The following is a 22,194-nucleotide window of genomic DNA, read 5'->3' on the forward strand; positions in this document are numbered from 1 at the left end:
TAATTCCAAACACATCCACCAACATTTCTAGAGCTCACTGATGAGCTCACTAGGTTTTAGCATGTAACCTCTCTTGTTTTCATTGCATACTGTTTTTTGGCGCATTGAAGATCACAAACTTTAGTGACCTTTTACTTTTTGGACAGTTTTTCTTAGCTTTACGAACATGATCACTTCAAGACTACATAATCGCTCTGGCCATGATTGAACCCATGTATTTGTTTCCTACATTTCATGTGCATATGGGTGATTAATGGAAAAATACCTGATGAAATGTGACTTTGTATACCTAAATTCATTCATACATATCTGAAAGCTTATATTGTTCCTAGCATGTCACAATCAGGAAATAATATTTTGTGGTACACTCCTGCAAACTGTTTTTGCAGTTATCACAAGTCTGGGGCAAATAATCACAACTGCCTCAGCCTGATTTCAGCTATGAACCCAGCAAGAGGCAGGACTGTCAGGAAGTCAAATGGATAGCTCGGTAAAACCTGTATCCTTGTTTTTAGGATTAAGAGGGCAGTGCTCTTATCACACTACACATGTTTCAGAGCTGTGCTGAAGACAAAATCCACATACTCCCCTACAGTATATAGGAAGGATTATTTTTGCCTCTGGCATTGCATGTTATTCCAGAGGGCCTCATGGTCTAGTTTCTCAATGCAGTTAGAAACATGGCAGGTCTCTATTTCGACCCTTTCAAATATCTGATCCAGGACTCAATAGAGCTTACTTACCCTGAACTTCCCCAAGCAACATCCTCTGGAAAGGACCCCAAGCAAATGTTGTTAAAGCCTATATTTTCCATTAAAAGTGGGGGAAAAGCAGGTCTGGCTCTCAAGAAGCAACATGAAAAGAGAGATACACTGATAGCTTTTAAAGGTACTTTTGAACTGACCTGAAAAAACAATCAGGTTCCACCTAGATTCAAGAAAAAAATAAGATCTTGGCTTGAAGATCTGTGAGGGTGCCTGCGTTTGCAGAAAGGTGGCAGAGAATTATACCAAGAAAAGGTCTGAAATGTGTAGTGGGGTAACTGTGACATCTGCTGTAGAGCAGTTACGAGTCAGTATCAAATCAAGGACTTTGCCAGCTTTGTGAGTGGGAGAAGAAGGAGCCAGTTTTAGGTCAAAAGAGGAGAGGGGCACCAGAAAGTCATTTGTCTGTGTCTTGTCAAAGTGAATGTTCATGTCTCCCATGACAATCAGTGGTGTGCATCATCAGGGATGTCAGAGAGTAACATGTCCATTTCTGAGACAAAACTATCCAGATTACCCCCTGGTGGGCTGTACACAACCAGAATAATGCTTTGATAGGTGCAGTAATTTTTAAAGCATGATATACAAGTGCTGTGTTGTTGCTCAGCGGACAGAGTTTGATATAATTCCAACTGTCTGGCATTAGCATGCCTGTACCACCTCCTCATTCAGCAGAATGAACTGTATGGCTTCGATACACTTCAATATTTCTAGATTCACATTTTCACCTGTCACTGTTGTAGATGCTTTGTACCTCTGCAGTAGCCTACCACATATTTTCATCATAAACAGTAGAATCAGATCCTCTTTCCAGGAAACCTCACTCTTTATTATGAAAATGGGACGGACGAGACAATTTGGATTTTTCAGCGGTATTTCTTTTCTGTTCAGTTGTATTTCATTTTCATACCTCAGCAAAAAAGTTAAAATGTTTTATATGCGGGCCGCATCCCTACTTTTTTTTCATTTTAAAATGAAACCTGTTGCTGTCATCACATACACTTTAGAACCATTTTAGAACCAGATAAATCTGAAAATGCACATCACATGATTAATTACAGGGCATGGGCATGCTGGTGTTAACAGGAAGCAGATAATCTACTCAATGGTAAATTACTTAGTCGCACAAAATACTGATGAAAACACCAAGTGCAAAAGGTCAGGCCAAAGATTTTTTTCACATAGACAGAAAATGAGGGGGAACCGTTTCCAAAATTAACACATGAGTAAAAGGTGATCAAGGCAGCAAAAAACATATACGTTAACAAGAAGATGGATACCCTTGTCTCCTATGTGTTTGCATTTGGGAGCTGAGGCTCACAGAGAATATGAACAGATGAGAATCACAGACATTCGCCCCATGGATGGGCAAGCCAGCATTATCTGACATTAGAGATGAGATTATGGTATCTGTCTTCTTGTCTTGACAAGCATATTTTCAAAAACGTCACCATGTTCCTTTTAAAGTTAATCCATGTAATTCAAATAAAAAAGGAAGAAATACGGAGCTTGTTCAGGAAAGTTTCTGGTACACAAAGATGCCAACAGACCCAAACACTGTTAATCATTTTTCTATTTATTACCTCTATAATTTGTCACATATTGCTTTTGAAGAGTTTATGTTCTCCATAATCATGAACCACAGCTGTCAGCATACTTATTGTCAAGTATCCACATCTTTAGACATGAGACAAAATATATTTTTGACCAAGCCTAATAAAATACAAACTCGGGTCTTTACTTTGATGTGTTATTATGTTATTGTAGCTTTGGTTCATAATGTCTTATAGTTTTATTTTCACCAGTAAAATCATCCTCCTATCCAAGGGGAAATCACAATGTTCAGTTTGCCTTAAAGTGCTCATTATACAGTAGTTGTCTGTGTCCTGTGTTATTATGGTCAATTGTAGTTTAAAACTATTTAGTCACCAACAAAAGCTTTGTGAAATTCCATTACTTGTTGGAAAATAATGATTTATCATGTGTCTACACAGTCAGGGTTTTGAATTTGAACACTCATCTCCTACACCTAATTCCAACTTTGGTTGATAAAAATAACATCTATCCCAACCTGCCAGTTGTGTGATGTTGAACCAATGAATTTATGTGCCCACCACAGAAAATGCACCTAAGTAATTGACATCAGAAGTGTTTCCATGGTGCATGGTTCATCGGTTATGATCTATTTCTGTGAGAACAATCTGTAGTAGGTGTAGGAGACACAGCCAGATCATAGATATCAGTACACTAGCATGAAAGATCCTTTTGTTTGTTGGTTTAAGTTCCTTCTACTCCAGAAGAAAGAAAAGCTACAAATAAAAACCTATTTGTTTTCTGAAGTAAAACTCTACAGCAAAACGGTAATTTGTATTGTCGGGTTCCTTCAGTCTTTCATAAAATTTTGATAAAATGCATGAGTGATCAAATATTTAAAAAATTTTGAGAAAAAAAATTGACATTTGTTTCAACCTCACTTCACATAAATATTCACAACAGATATTTCTGCACATATTGTGTCACCACATACTTTTAAAGAATATTGAGCCTCATGCAAGAAATGTTTCATCCTTCATATATCTCTTCAACTGGCAATCCCAAGGCTTGCAAACACTTTAATGTTACAAGAAATACCTACTGATGTAGAAGCTGCAGCCTGTTGTTAGACAAAAAAAACCATAATTTCTTTGGAGAAAGTGGTGGCTTTTATCTTTCAAAGAAGACACTCTCATTCTCCAGTTCTGATATAACTGATTCTGTAGCGGCAGCCATGCTTAGGTCCTCAGGAGCCACCATGGTTATTTTGAATGAACTATCTGACTGTCATCACACCTAAATCCTGACCATATCTCCTATAGTTGATTGGTCAAAACAACTGTGGTTCAGACACAAATGCATAACTTGAAGTCTGGCCAGATGGTTTTTTGTGTGATCCTGTGATGTTGTGATCTCAAACACCAGCTGCCTCACATTTCAGTGACCCCCCCCCCCCCCAAAAAATTCTTTAATGTGTGGGTCATCCAACAAAAAGACTTTGACTGAATGCCATTGTAGTAAAGACAAGGAATGGTGGTGATACTATGGATACATGCTACACATGCTATACAAAAATTGAAAGGCAGGATTTAAGCTGGACAAATAATAGAGAGAAAATCCACATATCTGACCAGCAGGACTGTGGCTTCTCTTATGGTGCAGTCTCAACAAGTAATACAGCTTCTGACTGGTTTGTTGATGGTCTGGACTGCTCCCAGTGTTGACTACTTCCTATCACCAGTAACAGGGAGGGGACAGAGACGATGAGCTATGCAAGGTTATGCTGGCAAGCAGTATTTTACTTTGTGTGCAATCATTGGTTGAGCTGAATACTTCATCAAGAATTTCCTGTGGGACAGTGGGCCTAAAAGTACACAAGATAGAACCATGGTTTTAGCCAGCAGACAAAGGATGAACAGCTTGTGGAGAGGGAGCATATGTCAACAAGTGATACATATGCAATGTCAGAAAGTGCACAGGGAAAACACGCATTGCCTGTGGCTAACCCAAAGGTATACTTTTCAGTTATAAATGGCTGAATCAGAAATAGTGCACAGCGTGCAATGGAGCTGTTACAAAGCTCCTTTTCAGGCGTGATGAACCAGAGTTCATGTAACACATAATAAACCATCTAGGAGAGCTGTAACATTTTTAAAAAACTTATTCCCAATATATATTCCTGGTGTCTTGTTTTAATTACAGAGTGGGCTGCTACAGAGAAATGTCACTTTTATTTGTACCAGCAGTGCACCATGGTGTCATTGTTCGTTTTCATTAAGCATAGAAGCCATGTTAGGCATACTGATAGAGATTGATGCATTAATTAAAGGTTCCCTTGGCCTTTGCCATTCCCAGGATTAGTCCTGGTTTTTATAACAAAAATGTCTAACAACACTGTAATAGCAAGCAGCAGAGGAAGAGGCTAAATTGCATCTATCAAGAGTACATTTGAGCAAATGTACAATGATGAAGTAACTAATCATACGTGCACTGTAAAACAACAATGAGCCACATTCAAGTTTGATTAGACGCTAATGAGGAGGCTGACTCCAGTGGCTGGAGTCTTTAGATGGTACGTCTCTTAGCAAATCTTGATTTTGTTTGAGGCTTGACAGCTGCAGAAACCAAAGGAGAAACTGCTGACAGCAATACTTTGCTCATTTATAAATTTACTTCCATATCTCATAGTTAATGTATAGAGGTATTATGTTGTAGAAGAGTTCCCCACATCAATGCTGCAAGCTGCAGCTACTTTCTTACCCTATCCCTGTCTTATTCAGACCTCAGTGGTTGTCAGAGTCATTAGGGTCAATATACTTTCTTACAACTTAATATCTCACTTCACATCTATAGTACTTTTCAAAGCCAGAGTAATGTGTCCAGATAATTGTCTTTTGTATTCACTTGTACAAAATGATAAACAGCGTGACTGGTCATGGCACATTTTTCTGGACAAACAGACAACTACACATATACCTTTTCAGCTCAAGGAGTTGTCTGTTTTACTTGAATCGTTTTTTTTTTAAATAAAAAATGAAAATATTCAAAGGGTCACCAGTTATTTTTTTGGTGTTAGATAAAGATTAAAGAGATGCCTTCAGCTATGAGGGGATTTACCACAGGTAAATGTGCTGGCTGCTGGGAAAAGTGGGACAATTCCCAAATGGCCGGTCCAGCCCAGGATGGCCGGGCTGCGGAGAAAAAAGAAAACCTTTTTTTTTAATAGGCCTATATAATTTCCAATATAGGCCTACATGATTATCTTTTACCAAGGTAGCACCATAGCAGCCTATGCAATAATGTCACAAAGCAATCAACATGCACAGCATGCTGGGCCAGCCTGTCACAGACACACAACACAGCCGGGCCGAGTGAGACAATCATCTGCATGTGTTTATAGTACTGTGGGGTGTCAGTGCTGCACTGGCTGCAGCAGTGCACCTGCTGCCTGCCTGGTCCTGTGTGACCTGAAAATTTTGCTGAAATCTGATTGGTGCGCCTAGAGGGCCTCTGCAGCTCTACTTCCCAGGCTGAATTAGGGGCCCAGCACACCCCTGATTTACCACCACCTGCCGTTGCAGAAGAAGACATACCTCTGTGAATAAATCAATTTGTCCCCATTCATGTATACCAGAACAACAAAAGGAGTCCAATTAAATCATCTCATGAAGCAACAACTACAGCAATTGAGCATGTAAACCAACTGACTGTAAAAATGAGATTATTAGCATTGTGTTCATACCAGTCCATGGTTAGCAACAGCTGACTGCTCAATGAAATACATGCTGAAACTAGAGGACACTCAGAAAGGGGAATATCTCAATCAGACATAGTGTAAAAATAATGCCATTGTTTATTTTGTGAAAGAATCTGCCCTAAAATGTGATGGATTCATCTTTGATTCATGCTACACCACTCCATCAATTTTGGTGAAATGTTTTTGCATAATGCTGTAAACAGAAATTTATTTATCTTTGCCATGGAAATGAAATAGTGACATTAGTAGCCTGTTTTTACCTCATATTTGTGTGGTTAGAACTTTGGGATATACTGCCTGTTGGTTTTAGCTGAAATTATGTTTGAATTCTTTTTATTCAATATACAGGGGGCTATAGGAGATTGCCAGATACTACTTGATACTTTGTATCTTACCTTGTATGTACATGCAGATGAAGCTTATGGCTATATCACATGTTGGATATCCAGATGTGGAAATACATTTTCCAATTTTTAATATGCTAGTTTTAAATCAATTTGTTGTCTTGTTGCAGTTTAGAAAATACATTGGCAAAATTTAACATGATGTGATCCTGTGGTAATTTCTGAATTTGGGTATGCCTGTTCTGTTCTGATCTTGAATAATACAATAGCCAAATTGTTGCAAGAAAACTAAACTCTGCCATTATAAACATCATCGATTTCCAGTAATCCAGATAATTTTGTTCGCGAACTGATACATTTACATAACAGATAATGTCTAATCATACATTTGAAATCAAATACCTTGAAGAATGTCTTATTCATGAAACATAGACTAAAATACATCATATTATGACTAGCTAGGAAACACTGTTAGCTTTATTGCCTCATTTTTTGGTATGTGTCTTATCCTTCGTCCTTTCAATTGGAAAAATGTTAAAAAAAACACAAAAAAACCAGCCTATTCAAAACATCAAATAAAGGATATCATTGTTGACTATTCTGGGACTCTTCCTGCCTTTTCTCAGGTTAAATACAGAACTTAATAATAGTTTGATTTCAGGTTTAAATCAGTAATTCAGGACACATAATTTCTGTCATCACTTGGGAGATAATCTTTCAAAACACTTTTACACACACACAAAAAAGACTGATCATGTCCCAATGGTGAAAATGGAACCCAGAATTGCTCCTGTATCTGTTTTATCTGTGAACTTTGTTGTCAGAAAGAACTGTAAGTTTTTTGATGCAGCTCAAACACGTCAAAACTTTGCATTTGTGGGAATCTTGGAGCTCATGAGTGTTGGACTTTCAAATAAAAAGAGGACATATTTTCAGAGGAAGAGGGTTGTGAAATCAGCTGTCCAGCTTGTTTATGGCAGGCTTGGAAAAGAGCCTAGATAACTACAGCACTGCTCTTATACCATAAATAGAATCTGTACATGCATTGCCTGTTCACATAGTCTCGTAAAAAAAACATGTTGAGAGGGTGTCTGGCAAATATAAGTATTTTCTTAAATAACTGTGCCTATTATTTCCATCATGATCAGACAATGTTATACCTCTGCTGACATGAAGCTGTCCGTAAAACTTCAGGGAAGATGAAAGCTTCCCTCTTCGGTTTCACTGTGTCATCCATCAGCTGAGGTAAGTTATTTGTTGTGTGTGGACTGAAAGGGGCTTGGCAGTATGCTCAGAGAAAAGGTGGTATGTGGATTCCTGAGCAGGCAGATGGGATGGGATAGCAGCAGCAGCAGCAGCAGCAGCAGCAGCAGCCTAACAGCACTGATGCAGATGAGATGGACAAGATAGACTGTGGAGTAGAGAGTAGGGATGAGGTAGGGGTCTCCTTTAAAAGCCCTCAGGGCTTGTGCATTGATCTAGAGATGTCTCCTTCAAAGTCCTCATATCTCCTATCTGACTAATATTGACTTTGCCAGATTTGTATCTCCATTTTCAGATGTTTTGCCAACCTCAACAATGTCAACTCTGACCCCATTTCCCACCACTTCTAATTGGAGGCACATGTGGATACATTGTAAGAATTGGTAGTGGTTCCTCATAGGAAACAAGACAGCTGTTTGGCTTGTGCTCTTTGCCGGTTCAAGGCTAACTGAATTAGTGCAGACATGTGACTTTGCTCAAATGGGCTTCAGTGGGCTGAACTTTTACCTGTGTGTCTGTAGCGAATAGCCATAACATGAATTACATCTGAAAAAACATCCCACACTGTTGACATCTCCCAAGTTGCAACAAGGATCTTTGAAGGACTGGATGGGTAAAACATAAAATAGATTGTCAGCACATACCTGCATACAGTATATGCAACTGTGCGCTCAAAAGAAATAAAACTGCACATAAAATCATATAAAATATACATACTGTTTACAGCTGCAAAAACACATTGAAGTTATGAGATTAGCACTGTTTTAAAATGACAATTTTCTCACATAAAAGTTTCTCAAACTCTTGTTAGTCCAGAATGAAAGCCACAGTAGAAAAGCTCTCACTACAATTTTACTTCATTTTCTCAAACACAAAAGCACAGGACTGTTTAATGGGATAAAAGGGGATCTTTGTGCAAAACAGGAAGAGGAATTACCCAAGTGTTTGTTACAGGGAAGTACTCTATTTCAAATGAAAAAAAAACACAGACAGCCAAAATGAGGACAAGAGGTCAAAGTGCTCCGGAGAAAGAAAATATCCCACCTGATCACCCCAGTAAGAATCACTGCAATGAGACTATGTTGCTTGATTGACAAACTGACCTAATTTTGGCTTGTATGTTTGCCCTGTGGGAAAATGTACATTTCCTCCTTCACATTCCTCAACAGGTCATCCAGTTTGACACTCTGCACTCCCAACAGTAATTTCGACACAACCATTCATTTTCTATTCATCTTATAGGACAGTTACTTCATGTATTTTTATGTATATTTAGTTTTGCAGCTTTTGCGTTGTACAATGAACCTCCACATCTTTGAGACAGATGCATGAAATGCTGATTGAACCCTTCATTTTAATTTTAATTAACACATCACATTTCTGAAGATTTTCTGCCTCAAGTGATACAGGAATAAATACTGTGACACATATGAATCATCTTAAAATTTCACAATGAAAATATCAGCCCCATCTCCCTGCAGACAGCCTCAAGATGATACATGTTTCGTGTCACTGTTGCTCTAGAAAATCCAACATTTCACTCAGGTGCTAATGCAGTCTCCAGGAAGTGGGTGGTGGGCTCCACATTGCAGACAGATCCTGTTGTCCTGCTACAGCCTGTCTCCATCTCTTTGACTGGTGCAGCAGCTAGGCAACCCTCGCCAGTGAATGAATGACAGGCCAGGGCATCAATGCTTTCATCCCCGTGCTACTCAGACTGCTGTTCAAGAGCGCAAAACAAAGAACAGCTAGATTTCATCATGCAGTAACTAACCTTTCCTGACAAAACATTGACGGTTAACAAGTTTATTCAGGCTAGGCAGCGCCGGAGCTGGTGATAGGGCTACAGGTATATTACAACGATACAGTAATTAAAATATGTATTTTGAGTAAAGAGATCAAAAACAAAAGTTAAAATTATTGTTGCCAAACTTTTGCTTTTAAACTTCTTTTGTGTGATGATACTCATTTGTTTTTAACTTAGACTTTAGAGTAGATAAAGGAAAAAGACTATCGTCTGACTGTTGTGTCATATTTTTTTGTACAAATATAACAGTGGTTTTGATCTTCCTTTCAAACTCCATGTAAGAAAGTAAATACATCTATGATATACCTAATATGCCTAAAGCACCTTCAATTTGAACCATGACTAATATTTTTAGCAAACCCCCATTGTTTAAAAGTGTTATCTTACAATATATCAGTCAAGGTTCATGTAATTTCAACACTGAGAGCCAATTTTACAGCAAACCAACACGTAACTTTATGCCATCGCATGTAAAGACACCTGTAACTTGTTTCAACTCACCTGTGGTTGTCCTGAGGCAATGGATGCTGTAAGTTCTTTATGAGGTACAATACTTACTCCATTGGAGCTAAGAATAGAAGCCAAATGGATACTGTAGATGGCAATGGACAATAGTGAAGGATGGTCTTCAATAGGGACAAAGTTATATTTTAAGCCTTGACAAAGCTTCATCATCCTGATTACAAGCTTTTGCTGCTTCCTGTAATGGTTCTCATATTTATAGCCTGGAGTCACATCCAGACTCTCCTGGGATTGAATAACGTAGATCTGATGACATTACAATAGCTGGTTTTCAGAGTTAAACTGACAGTTTGTAAATGCTGGCTTTTTTTTTTTTTTTTTATTCTGCCATGTTCTAGGCTGTGAACAGGCTGCCTGCTGTTGATACTTCAGTTAGCCTGATGCTTGCTAACAGCATAAAGGAGCTTTGAGGCGAAGCTTTGAGTGATACTTGTGCCACAGCTTGCAGACTCGCCTGATTGAAGGGTCAGAGAATCCCTCTGACCATTTGGACTTTAAACAAATTACTCAGAAGCCATCAGGGGCCACAGTCATATCCAAAGTGCTGTTCTGTCCATGCCAGACACATGTGCTACAACTTAAGTCAGAGGAATAAATCACACTGTATGAGGGGGAAAGGGAGGATTTCAAATTAACCCCTGAATGCCTTATACTCACATGGGATCTCCCTTTGGCTACAGGGATAAATAACATCCAGGGAGCCGAAGAAACACTTACACGGCTAAGAATTTAATCTTCCTCTGAATGGTAACAAGATCAGCCAGTTTGAGCTAGGTATGAATGTCAAATGATGTCAGCGTAACAGGACAACAATGCTGACCGCAAGGGCCTGTGGTGTAACCCCACACATCTTTCAAGGCAGGACACTTTCTTGCACCTAACGGAAATAAATCAGCTGTCAGGGTGGCAGCTCCAAGGTGTCAGATACTGTTTTGAGAAGGAAAACACCCAAAGGGGGAAAAAAAATGAAGGAAGGGGAGTGAGCTGGTGCTCAAAATTCACCCAGGTGCAATGTGGGAAAGCTCCCTTTCCTGCTTGCCGACAGTGTTGTTGAGCTGAAGATATATGTGGCTCTCTGCATTTTATACCCCACCATTTATATCCTGTTGCTGCACAAAGGCAGGAGGGAATGTGAAGTAGCTCTGAATGTCTCCTGGCTGCTTGTCCATCTGCTGCTTTAACTTGTCAACCATGGTACTACAGAAGAGTAGGAGTGCACAAAGCTTTGAACTCTACCTCCCCCCTCCTGATGTTAGGTGCGTTGCTTCATCGGGGAGATTCAAATCCATTGTACCACTTCTACTGTCGGAAGTGGAATGAGGGGAAGGGGGTAATAGGAAATAGCAAAGGAAGAGTTCAGGAGCAATAAAGGGAATGCATGAAGGGAGGAAAAAATTGGCTGACGTGCTGAGAGATGGAAGCGGGGAGACTGAATAAGGAGAGAGGATGCCAAGAGAAAGCTGTGTAAGCAGGAAAGAATGGAAGGGGAGAGGAGATGGAAGCAGATGGGACACAAGGTTGATACAATGGATGGAGAGCAGAGAGGAGGCAGGAGGGGATTAAATGAGAAACAGGTAAAAAAAAAAAAAGGAAATGTTGGGGAGGAGGAGGAAAAATAAAATAAAAATAAATAAAAATAAGAGTGCGAGAAAGAAATGAAAGAATGTATGCATGAAGAAAGTGACACAACAGAGGAAAGACAGCAGAGGTTTTAGAGTAAGAATGAGAAAGAAGGGATGAATGACGATGTCAGAGGACAAGAGAGGAAAACCACCTTTGGGAGCATGCAGGTGTTTTATCACCCAAGCTGTGTACCCTCATAGATATAATCATCCACTGTCAGCCTGCAAACATGTCTGTCGTGTGTGTGTGTGTGTGTGTGTGTGTGTGTGTGTGTGTGTGTGTGTGTGTTGAAATTTTATAGCCTTGTGCACCGCAGTCAAATGGTCCTGAGTGTCTAAAGCAAACAGAATCAGATCATTCATCAGCGTCAGTGTGAGGAGGATCAGCAACATGAGCTCTTTAGCTCTCTCAGGTGGTGCACTACAAGGTAATATTTTAGACTGCTAACACCCCACTGCCCTCATGGCTTTGACTATAATCCATACAACTGAGAATGAAACCATGGGACATAAACAGTGAAGCCACATATGAGGTGTGTGGTCTGGCTTGCTTTCACACCACCCAGGCATCACTGGTTGCTAAGCTGGGAAGGTGACCATGAACTAATAACAGCATTTAGCCTCATACAAACACACGCACACTCATCCCAGGTGGGTCGCAGCTGCTGAATGAGCCAATCTGCGTTAGCTCTAAAAATACCAGCGTTGACACAGACAGAAAAACAAAAATGCAAATTAATGAAGCCCCCTCTGTCTTGATTTAGAACTGCCAGCTGCCACCCTGAGAGATTTCAATCAGCAAATATCTCCATTCTCACTGACTTAAAACTATTTTTCAGCATCACAAGTTGAGCTTCTCCTGCTGGGCGCATATATAAAACCCTCCAGGCTTACATGTTGAGCAACTGGTATCTCACCATCACAAAGAGCTCTAACTGCTTTTATGTACATAAGGACTAGGAGTAGGGGAGGGAGATTTGGTTTTTTTTCAGCCATACCTTGAGAACAGTAGGATGTTCCACTATGGAAATGCATGGTGGGCTATGCTGAAATACAGCATAATGAGATCCGAGAAGGGCTCTTGAATGTGAAGGGGCTGTCCGCACTGCAGGCTGCCTTTTGGGGCTGGTAGACAGAAGAAATCCGACTAGCACTGCAAGTCATTGAGTGGAACGCAGAATGTATGGTTTTTAATTAAAACAATATTGCCAGTACAGGTGGGAAAATGCTATTTTTCCCACTTTGTTTTAAAGACCAATAAAGCAACCTTTTGTTTTATGTACCGCACACAAAGAAACACGCACGCACGCACGCACACACACACGTGCACATACACAAACAGGAACAAATAATGGTTGCAAATATGCATGCCCACACACATGCCTACAGTGTTCCTTGATTAGAACTGTTACTATGTGATGGAATGTGTTGGAATGTAACACACACATATAAATGTGCTGGTAGGTCATGATAGTAGAGGTCATTCCAGTGGCAGCTGGCACAGGCCAAGTGAGCTGGGGGGTGGGATGGGGTGGGGGGTGTCAGGACAGTCAACCATGAAGCAGCTCTCTGAACATGGAGGATGATGATAAATGACTGCACAGTTAAGTAAGCACCTTATGGTGTTACGAACAGCTTTCTAAACAGTGCCACATGAGTGTACAGTAAGATGTGTTGCTCGTTTACCCTTCCAGTTTGTTAAAAGCCATGAGGAAGCTCTCAGACTCTGGTCTGTGGCATGCTCAAGTTCAAATGTAGGATACTAAAGAAATCAACGATTGCAGACAAGTCTCCCAGGTTCTATAAAGCTGGTTCCAATCCTAGAAGTGTATAAACATTAATCACATCTGGTCTGTTATCCATTGTGGGGAGTATACATTTCTCTCACAGACAAACAATAGCCTTTTGAGTAGAGTGTCAAAGCCTATAAAATGTGAATGCCTTTTCAACAGGTCATCCATTGGCTCTAAGTTTTATAGTCTTCTTCCTGTTCCACATTTTCACAGCCTATATTCCAGCCTACTTTATTACACCTCCATTGCATTCCCTTGCATTTATCCTCACAGTCAGAAAAATGCTTGACATCAGTATTTGTGTTACATGCTGTGATTAGCAATATATTACAAAGAGAGGGTTATTGTGCTAATTTTGTTTAAAAGGATATCTTTTCATTTGTGGGGGCAGAATGTTGATGCAGTGGTTAGCCCTGTCACCTCTCAGCAAGAAGGCTCCGACTTGGGACGGGATCTTTCTGTGTAGAGTTTGCATGTTCTCCCTGTGCCTGCGTGGGTTCTCTCCGGGTACTCCAGCTTGCTCCAAGAGTCCAAAGATATGCAAATGGGGACTAGGCTAATTGATACTCTAAATTGACTGTAGGTGAGGCTGTGAGTGTGAAAGATTGTCTGTCTATATGTGTTAGTGTTGTTGATGGACTGGTGACCCGTCCAGGGTGAACCCCGCCTTTCGCCTGAAAGCTGTTGAGATTGGTTCCAGCCCTCCCGCAACCCTTAACAGGATAAGCAGAAGAAAATGGATGGATGGATGGATAGACAATGGAGGATGTATTTTATTTGTGTATAAAGCTGGACACATTGGCCATCAGTTGCAAATATAAGACTTAACCTGTAAAGAAATAACATTTTGAGCCACTTGCAGGCAGTGGAAAGAAGATGTGAATATGACATTTTAACTATTGATGCACCCATATCCAAATATAATTTCTCATAAGAACAGATAACGATACCCTCATGGTCTTAGTAACATTCAGAAAACACTGGTTGATTTCCAGGTAATCTAATAAACTCTGATTGACCAGCCCCTTGTAGTCCATTCCTGCTCAATGGCAGACACACAATGTGCACAATGGACTCACCATGAGAGAATTAGAAGATAATAAAATATTCTATCAACTGTATTTCTCTCAAAGTCACACAGTCTACTGTATGTATTGAACAAAGTTTAAAACATATTTTATATATGGACCAAATAATACTTGAGATATTCTAACACAATCTAGTTTCTATTTACAATTAGAAATAATACTTAATTCATAAAGCTGTCTTTGTTTTTATTCAGATCCCTATTCAAACTGAGGAAACTGGGGGAAGGGAGATATTGTTTCTGATTGTCCAGGGTCCACCACTTAATGGGGTGAAGTGGGGTCCACACAGTTCATTTAAACGTTGGTCTGATAAACCAAAAGAAAAGAAAAGAAGACAAACAGCAACATCAACAAGAAACTCTTCTGATTAAGGAAGTGCCCACTTCCGGGTTATGATCCAGAAACAGCTCCAGAAAAACAGATTATTTTAGGATAGAATAGACACCCCCAATTTACATATTCACCTTGACATAATGTGAGAAAGATTTTCTATTCAAATATCCAGTAGATGTAGTTACATTATCATTTATTTAGTCCCATTTCTGTTCCTCTGGTGAATGACGATTTCTTGTTTTAGCTGCTGGTGTTCAATTTATTCACCTGCCATTTGCTTATTTTGTCTAGCTGCCATCTGATGAAAGTAGTGTACATCTTTTTATTTTTTTTCAATACAATGCCTTTGCGGCTGACATGATTCAGAGGAGAACAGCCAACTATTATGAATAACAGTAGATAATACTGACTGTCAAACACAAGTCGTGGCTGTAGGGGCTGTAGACTGACTGTAGTTGTGGTGAGTAGATATCAAACATATGTTAAGATCAACAGAACAAGAGAAGAAAGATCAATTTTTATTGTTTCCCTGGCTTCAATCACCACCCCCCTCTTTTTTCCACAACCTACAGTTTGAATAATGTCTGTTCAATGGGACAGCATCAGATTTGCATGTTAAACCTGAGGGGATCCTGAGCATTCACACTCTTGGAAAACTAGAATATTTTATAACATTTCACTTAGAAATGCAGCCCACTGAGATTGAAGATTGAAATAGAAAAAAGATCGCTGCTTTTTCATAGAAAGTCCTCAAAGCCCATTGCTAAAGATTCTTTCCTGAAATAATGGCACTGCCAGAGTTCCTACAAGCAAGGCATTTAGACCTTTCTGCCTCTGTAATGACTGCATGCACACACAGAAATGAGTGACCATGATTAATAATGTATTAAAAGGGAGGTTTAATCTTTTTAGAAAGCTGTGAGGCTCCTATGAATGTATAAAAGCCATCATGCCCTGCCCCCAAATTATTTTTGAGACTCACATGTAGTGACAGCATTATTATTCCCAATACCTGACATATTTGAGAGCACAAAGGCACTTAAAATCTGTAAAACCACTTCACCTCTCAGAGCCAAAGACATTTTCCACTGTGAAGTATCCTTACTTTTCCTTCCTTACTTTTTACTTCTCTCTGAAGCTGAGGCATTTTTTTCTTCCATCTGTGTTTTCCTCTTGAGCAGAAAGGGGTATCAGCTAACGCCTGATGGCGTTCAGGGAACAGCAACAGGAAAAAGAAAACGTCTGGATGTGATCTATGGCAGCAGCTGAAATAGACCAGATCTGCCATCATATTGTCCTTCTTTCAACTCCTTGTGATTTCTGGGGAGAGGGAAGCACTTTGGGGCTTTTTCAAAAGGAGGGTGAAGTCTTTCTGAATGTCCCTTTCTTTTTTTTAGTATCCTGCAACTGTCATAACAGACACTGAAGAATAATGTCAGACACCCTTTTGATAATAAAATAGTCAACATTTTGTAAATTATACCACAACAAATGTGCAAAGAAATAAAATCATTGAGTAATGACATCAGATGTAATGTAGACCTAAAAGTTTCAAACACACTTTCACTGAACAAAGCCTCCTATAATTTTTATGTGGAATCAAAACGACAAATGTGACTACACAGGAGAGGAGTCTATCACCTAGTGTTTTGTGGGTTTCCATGTTTAGAAAACCACGGTGTGAAAATGATAATACATACAATAATATCACAAGTGAAGTGCACCAGTGGCCACAGATTAGGGTTATGGTGTCCTGTCAATGTAAACTGAATCTAGTAATTTGTAAAATGACCAATGTGGTCAATTTTTTGCTGATTGTGTTACACCCAAAGTGAAGATGTAGAAATAGGGATGTCCTGATGTTGTGATTTTGCTTCAAATTAAATGTCTGCTGATAACAATCCAATATGCTTATACACAGTTGCGCAATGCGCACTTCAAGTAAGCTTGTCTTTATGTTACTGAAAGCAATCAAAACCAAACCTATGCATGCTGTATATTTGTGAGTGAGTGACTTTTGGATGGTAAAAAGTTTGCATCGTGGTAGTTGCACAAAGCCAACATAACAAATTATCCAATGACAAACACACAGCCACAGTGAGTCAGACAAGATACTAAATAGTAATATCGGTGATTGTCATAATAACATCTTAGTAATAAAAATATCTGGGATTGTAAAAGTGCTGCAGCTTTGGACATGTAATATATATTGCTTTTATTAACAAAACTCTTGCTTTCAAAATGCGTTGAAACCAACACTAGCACACACACACACACACACACACACACACACACACACACACACACACACACACACACTTTCCCCAGCAGAATTAAAAGAATCCTGCTCCTAAACTAATGCAAATACCAAATTTTTTTTTGCACCTTGTGTAGATGTCTTTCCCTGGAAAAAATGGCAAAAAAGCCAACAAAAACACAACACTATATTTTCTGAATGGAATGTTCCACCATCATGACTCACTCAACATACATTCAGCTTAAAAACATAGCAAAACATGTTATCTAGGCCTTAAATATTAAATTAATACATATTTAGGCTGCAGTGGGCTAAAAGCATTTGTAGAAAATTTGATTGTAAAGCATTTACACTGCACTCCGACCCATCCAACCAACTGCATCATCAAATATGCGGACGACACCACCGTGGTTGGACTCAACCGTGACGAGGACGAGACAGTGTACAGGGTAGAGGTAAAGAAACTGTCTCACTGGTGCTTAGGCAACAACCTGATCCTGAAGGTCCATGAGACCAAAGAACTTATTATGGACTTCAGGAAGAACAGACAGGACTACACCCCCCTCCTCATAAATGGAGAACAGGTGGAAACTGTCACCACCTTCAGGTTCCTGGGCACCCACATCTCCTCCGACTGCTCCTGGACTTATAATGTCAGGGCCCTGGTGAAGAAGGCTTCTACCACTCCTCCGTGGAGAGCATCCTTACCTACAGTCTAGGAGTGTGGTACGCTGGCTCCACAGCGGAGGATAGGAGGGCGGTGCAGAAGGTCAAACACCGCCCAAAAAATCATCGGCTGCCCTCTGCCCACCTTGGAACACATCTCCTCATCCTGCTGCCTCAGGAGAACCAAGGCCATCACAGCTGACCACACCCACCCTGCCCACCCCCTGTTTGACCTGATGTCCTCGGGCAGGCGCTTCAGGTCAATTAAGTCCCGCACCAGCAGACTCACGAACAGTTTTTTCCCCTGGGCCATCAGGACTGCCAACACCCACAAACACAGCTAATGCACACACACAACTCTCTGGACCCCCCCCCCCCCCTGATCAACAACCACCAAACTACCTCATCCTGGACTTTAAACACTTTAAAATCTCCTTTTGCACCTGTCACTTTTTTTCACTTGCATCTTGCACATTTTTTAATCTTTTTTCTATATTTTTACTGTTCTCAAATTGCTTATTGTTTATTTTTATCTATTGTATCTTTTCTTTAATGTGCATTCTGTGGTGCATGGTGGCTCTGGTAGAGCGCTCCTTTTAACTATTTTCACTGTACCCCCCCCCCCCTGTACAGCAACAATAAAGGATTCTGATTCTGATTTAATTTGTGTATAACAGATCAATTCAATTCAATGGCTTGCTGCTCTGACGTTGCTGGACCACTGGGGCAGGGCTCTCCCATATAATCCGCCTGTGCATATTCTCCATTTCTCTGAGGAATTTTTTTTCTGGCTTGGCATCAGAAAGCATTTGACCGCCAACTGCATGCCCTCCTGCCTCTTCTACATGCAGTGGAAGAGGCACTCGTGGGGTCAATCCAGATTTGGATACGCACGCAAGGCAATATTTTCCTTTTAGCCTTGCCAGGGATGACACGACTGGTTAACTGGATAAGATGATGTGGCCCCTAACAGAAGGCAGGATCCATCAGAAATCCACCCTGTCATTCACAAGTCACAACCTATCATTGTTTATCATACACTACAGGTTTACAGTAATTCTTAATCATAAAAGTGCAAGTCTATTTTTCTTTGGACATTTTAATTGTAAAACCACATAACAATAAGCTGAATTGTTTCAATTCCTTTCTCTATTTTTCTGTAGACTGAAATGTAAGTAGATGAACTAGAACAATCTTTCATAGATTGCCTGCATAAAAATACTAAAGAGGTATATACAAAGACAGCAATATTAGTATAAGTGCATCTGGTGTGTTGTCGCTGCAGTGAAAAAAATTGGTACACTTTGGTACATCAAGGTGACTGTTATTAATTAAAGTATGTGTCTAGTTATAATTTACAATAGTGTTCATCTTAACTGTTCTGTCCAGCAAAGATTGATTCCAAGAAATGGGGGGGGGGGGGGGGGGTTTACAGGTAAGGGGATACATGATCCTCTCTTTACAATAAGGCTCACAAAGTGCTTTAGTAAATGGTTTACTAACTAAAGAAATGCTTATTCAGCACTCAAGTGAGCAAATAAGCATCAAATAACTGTAAGTGTGTAACTGAATAATTGAAATCCATCAATTAGGTTGCCAGTCCTTTGCAGGGCCAACACATATGGACATACAACCAGTTGCTCTCACAGCCACACCTACGGTCAATTTAGAGCATTCAATTAACCTGGTCCCCTCTTGATGTCTTTGGACTGTGAGAGGAAACTGTAGTACCCGGAGAGAACCAATACAGGCACAGGGAGAACATGGAGACTCCACACAGAAAGACCCCCGTGCAAACCGACCCATGTATCATTTATACAAATAATCTTAACATGTACAAGACAGTGGCAGATTAAAATCTGTTTTATATACAATGCTAATTTATCAAAGCATTTTAATGGTAATGAGCATTTAATATAACTTCCTCTCCCACAGATCACAAGCACTGCAGAGTTACTTTGATACATTTCAGAGTACAATTTTGTCTATGAAAGGTGCGCAAATAAACCTTACCAGTGGTCTGATTAAATCAGACCATATTCTTGGTTGTGAACACCCCCTAAATGCCTTTCAAAAGCTTTGGATTTCTGCAACAGATTAAATTGTGATGTGAGTTTTCCTATGCTGATGGATTCCAAAATGATGTTGATAATGAATCTGAAACAAATTTTTAAGACTAACTGTAACTACTAGTTGTTTCCATCCTAATTTAAACAATCAGACTATAAACTTTTAGTTTGTTATTTGCATCTCATGAGGGATAGTCTCCTTGACCTACTCAGACCTCTACGCAAATTATAACTTGACCACCGAACACAATATGGTAAATTGACAGCAGAATACGCAAAGATTGTATTTGTGTATTCTTTGCTTTCAAACACAAAGTGAACAAGCAGATTTGGACTAGATTTACTTTTTAACTATTTCTTTCAAAGTATTGTTAGGCCTCTCAGAGGGCTTAGAGCGCCATTACGTTTCATTCTACTCTACTGAATACATCACTTCTGCATGTGCTACCTTAAAACATATTTCTCATTATAAAAAATAATGACAGAAACATGTCACATATGTCCTGGGCACCTGTGGGGGGCTGCTGTGTTCCTGCAGCCTATGTCCACTCAGAGAAGCAGGTTGCAATTGCAGGCAGGAGACTTTAAAACACCAGGGATTTCAGGGCTGAGCTGTACTGTGTCTTGCCTGAGAGTAGACCAAGTACATTTGGAAGGGGATGAGCCAGACTATTATTAATTATCCAGCATACAGGGCAATGGCGCCATAAACAACCTTTGACTGACAGACAGGTTCTAACCAGAAAAACAGGCAGGCTTTGGGAGGCTGTGGGGTACGTGGTGAACTCTCAGCAGTTGGATTGTAAGGATATTTTTACTGTCTCTCATCTGCAGAGAATGCCATGAAAAAGGGAGACAGATGTCTTTACCTGGATTTTGTCTTGCGTTTTTGTCACTCTAGTCTGCATATTCAAATTTCATGTTTTTTGTATAAAGAATGCTTACACCTGAGGAAAGTCACATTAAATTGTAAAACCTATGTCCAGTAGTCATCTTTACAAAAAAAACAAAAACGAGTGAGAACATTTTTACCTAAACCAAAACCTCAGTTTAATTCCAGCCTTCAAACTGACTTGAGGTTAATCAGAGTGCAGGTCTTCCAGGATTAAGTCAGGTCAAGTATGTAAAAGGACCTGGGCTGGATCTTATTATATATTAATGGAGGACTTGCTTGTCCTGAATTCAGAGTTGCACTACTAAAGTCATGCAGACTCCAAAGGCATACTTAAAAAAAAAACTGTGTCCATGAAATTTGAAGAGGAACAACGTCTTAGTGTTGTTGCTCTAAAGCAGCTATGGTTTTGTTTTCCCTCCACCAAAGCAAACAGTAGGTGTGTGGGACATCAAAGAGCCAAGAAGCCCTCCAGGTAGCCAGGGGTCAGAGCATACCTGAGTTCAGGCATCATTTCACCCATACAAATTACCTCCTGATTATATATTAAGTTTTTCCACATTAGCTGTCACTCATTTATCAACAAGGGGTGTGATGAGTGTAAGGTCAGTCTACACATAAAGCAACACTGCGCTGCAAGACACAAATAAACCTAGATATCTTGCTTGTTGACTTAGTTCAGGGCATGATTTGTATGCCTGCTTCTGGTCAGCACAAAATCAAATATGAGGTCAGTATATTTTCAATCCCAACCTCCGTTTCAATAGTGCCTGAGCTGTGACAGTCCACCGCATATTCAGAGCTACCACTCAAATAAACACAATTCTATCCCTTTTTCCTCAAGGTGCACTTCATTATACAGATTTAGTGACGGACTATTACAATTTTAATAAGCATTAGAGGAGGAAGCCTTTTTGGGCTCGGCGTATCATAACATTTATACAGCATGTAAAACGGTCTGTGGCATGACTAGCGGTCAGGTGAGAAAGAGCTGACTTTTATTTTAGCCATAGCCACACTGCCTCAGTCCTTCTACAGCAAGACAGTGGGAGCATTTAGGGGAAGGGCCGCATGGCTCAGTCATACATTTGGACATGTGTGTGGTGGAATGATGAGATGATTCATTTTCCCAGGAGAGAGGAGGTGAGACAAAACACCTGCAACAACTTGTCATTCTTCTGCCATTCAGCTCACTTAATATGTAATTAGGGCCTGAGCCCGGAGGTCCTCCGGGGCGAAGACCCTATTATGTTTGCTCGAAACACTTGTTCAGTTTTAAGTTTGCAACATGTTTTTGCCTCAGAACACAGTTTAGGCAAAAACGTGATTTTACGTAGTTCCGAATAATTTATTAGCACTGTAACTGAATACTAAAAACAACAGTTATAAACCCTTTTCCTCTATAATCTGCTATAATCTCCCTAACTGTTACACCTAAGAATTCTCCAACACACCAATCCAAAAAGTCTGAAGAACTTGTATGA

This window comes from Aulostomus chinensis, chromosome 15 (assembly GCF_037954235.1).
Source record: "Aulostomus chinensis isolate RoL2024-O1b breed Wild chromosome 15, RoL_Achi_v1.0, whole genome shotgun sequence".
In the NCBI taxonomy this organism is placed as follows: Eukaryota; Metazoa; Chordata; class Actinopteri; order Syngnathiformes; family Aulostomidae; genus Aulostomus; species Aulostomus chinensis.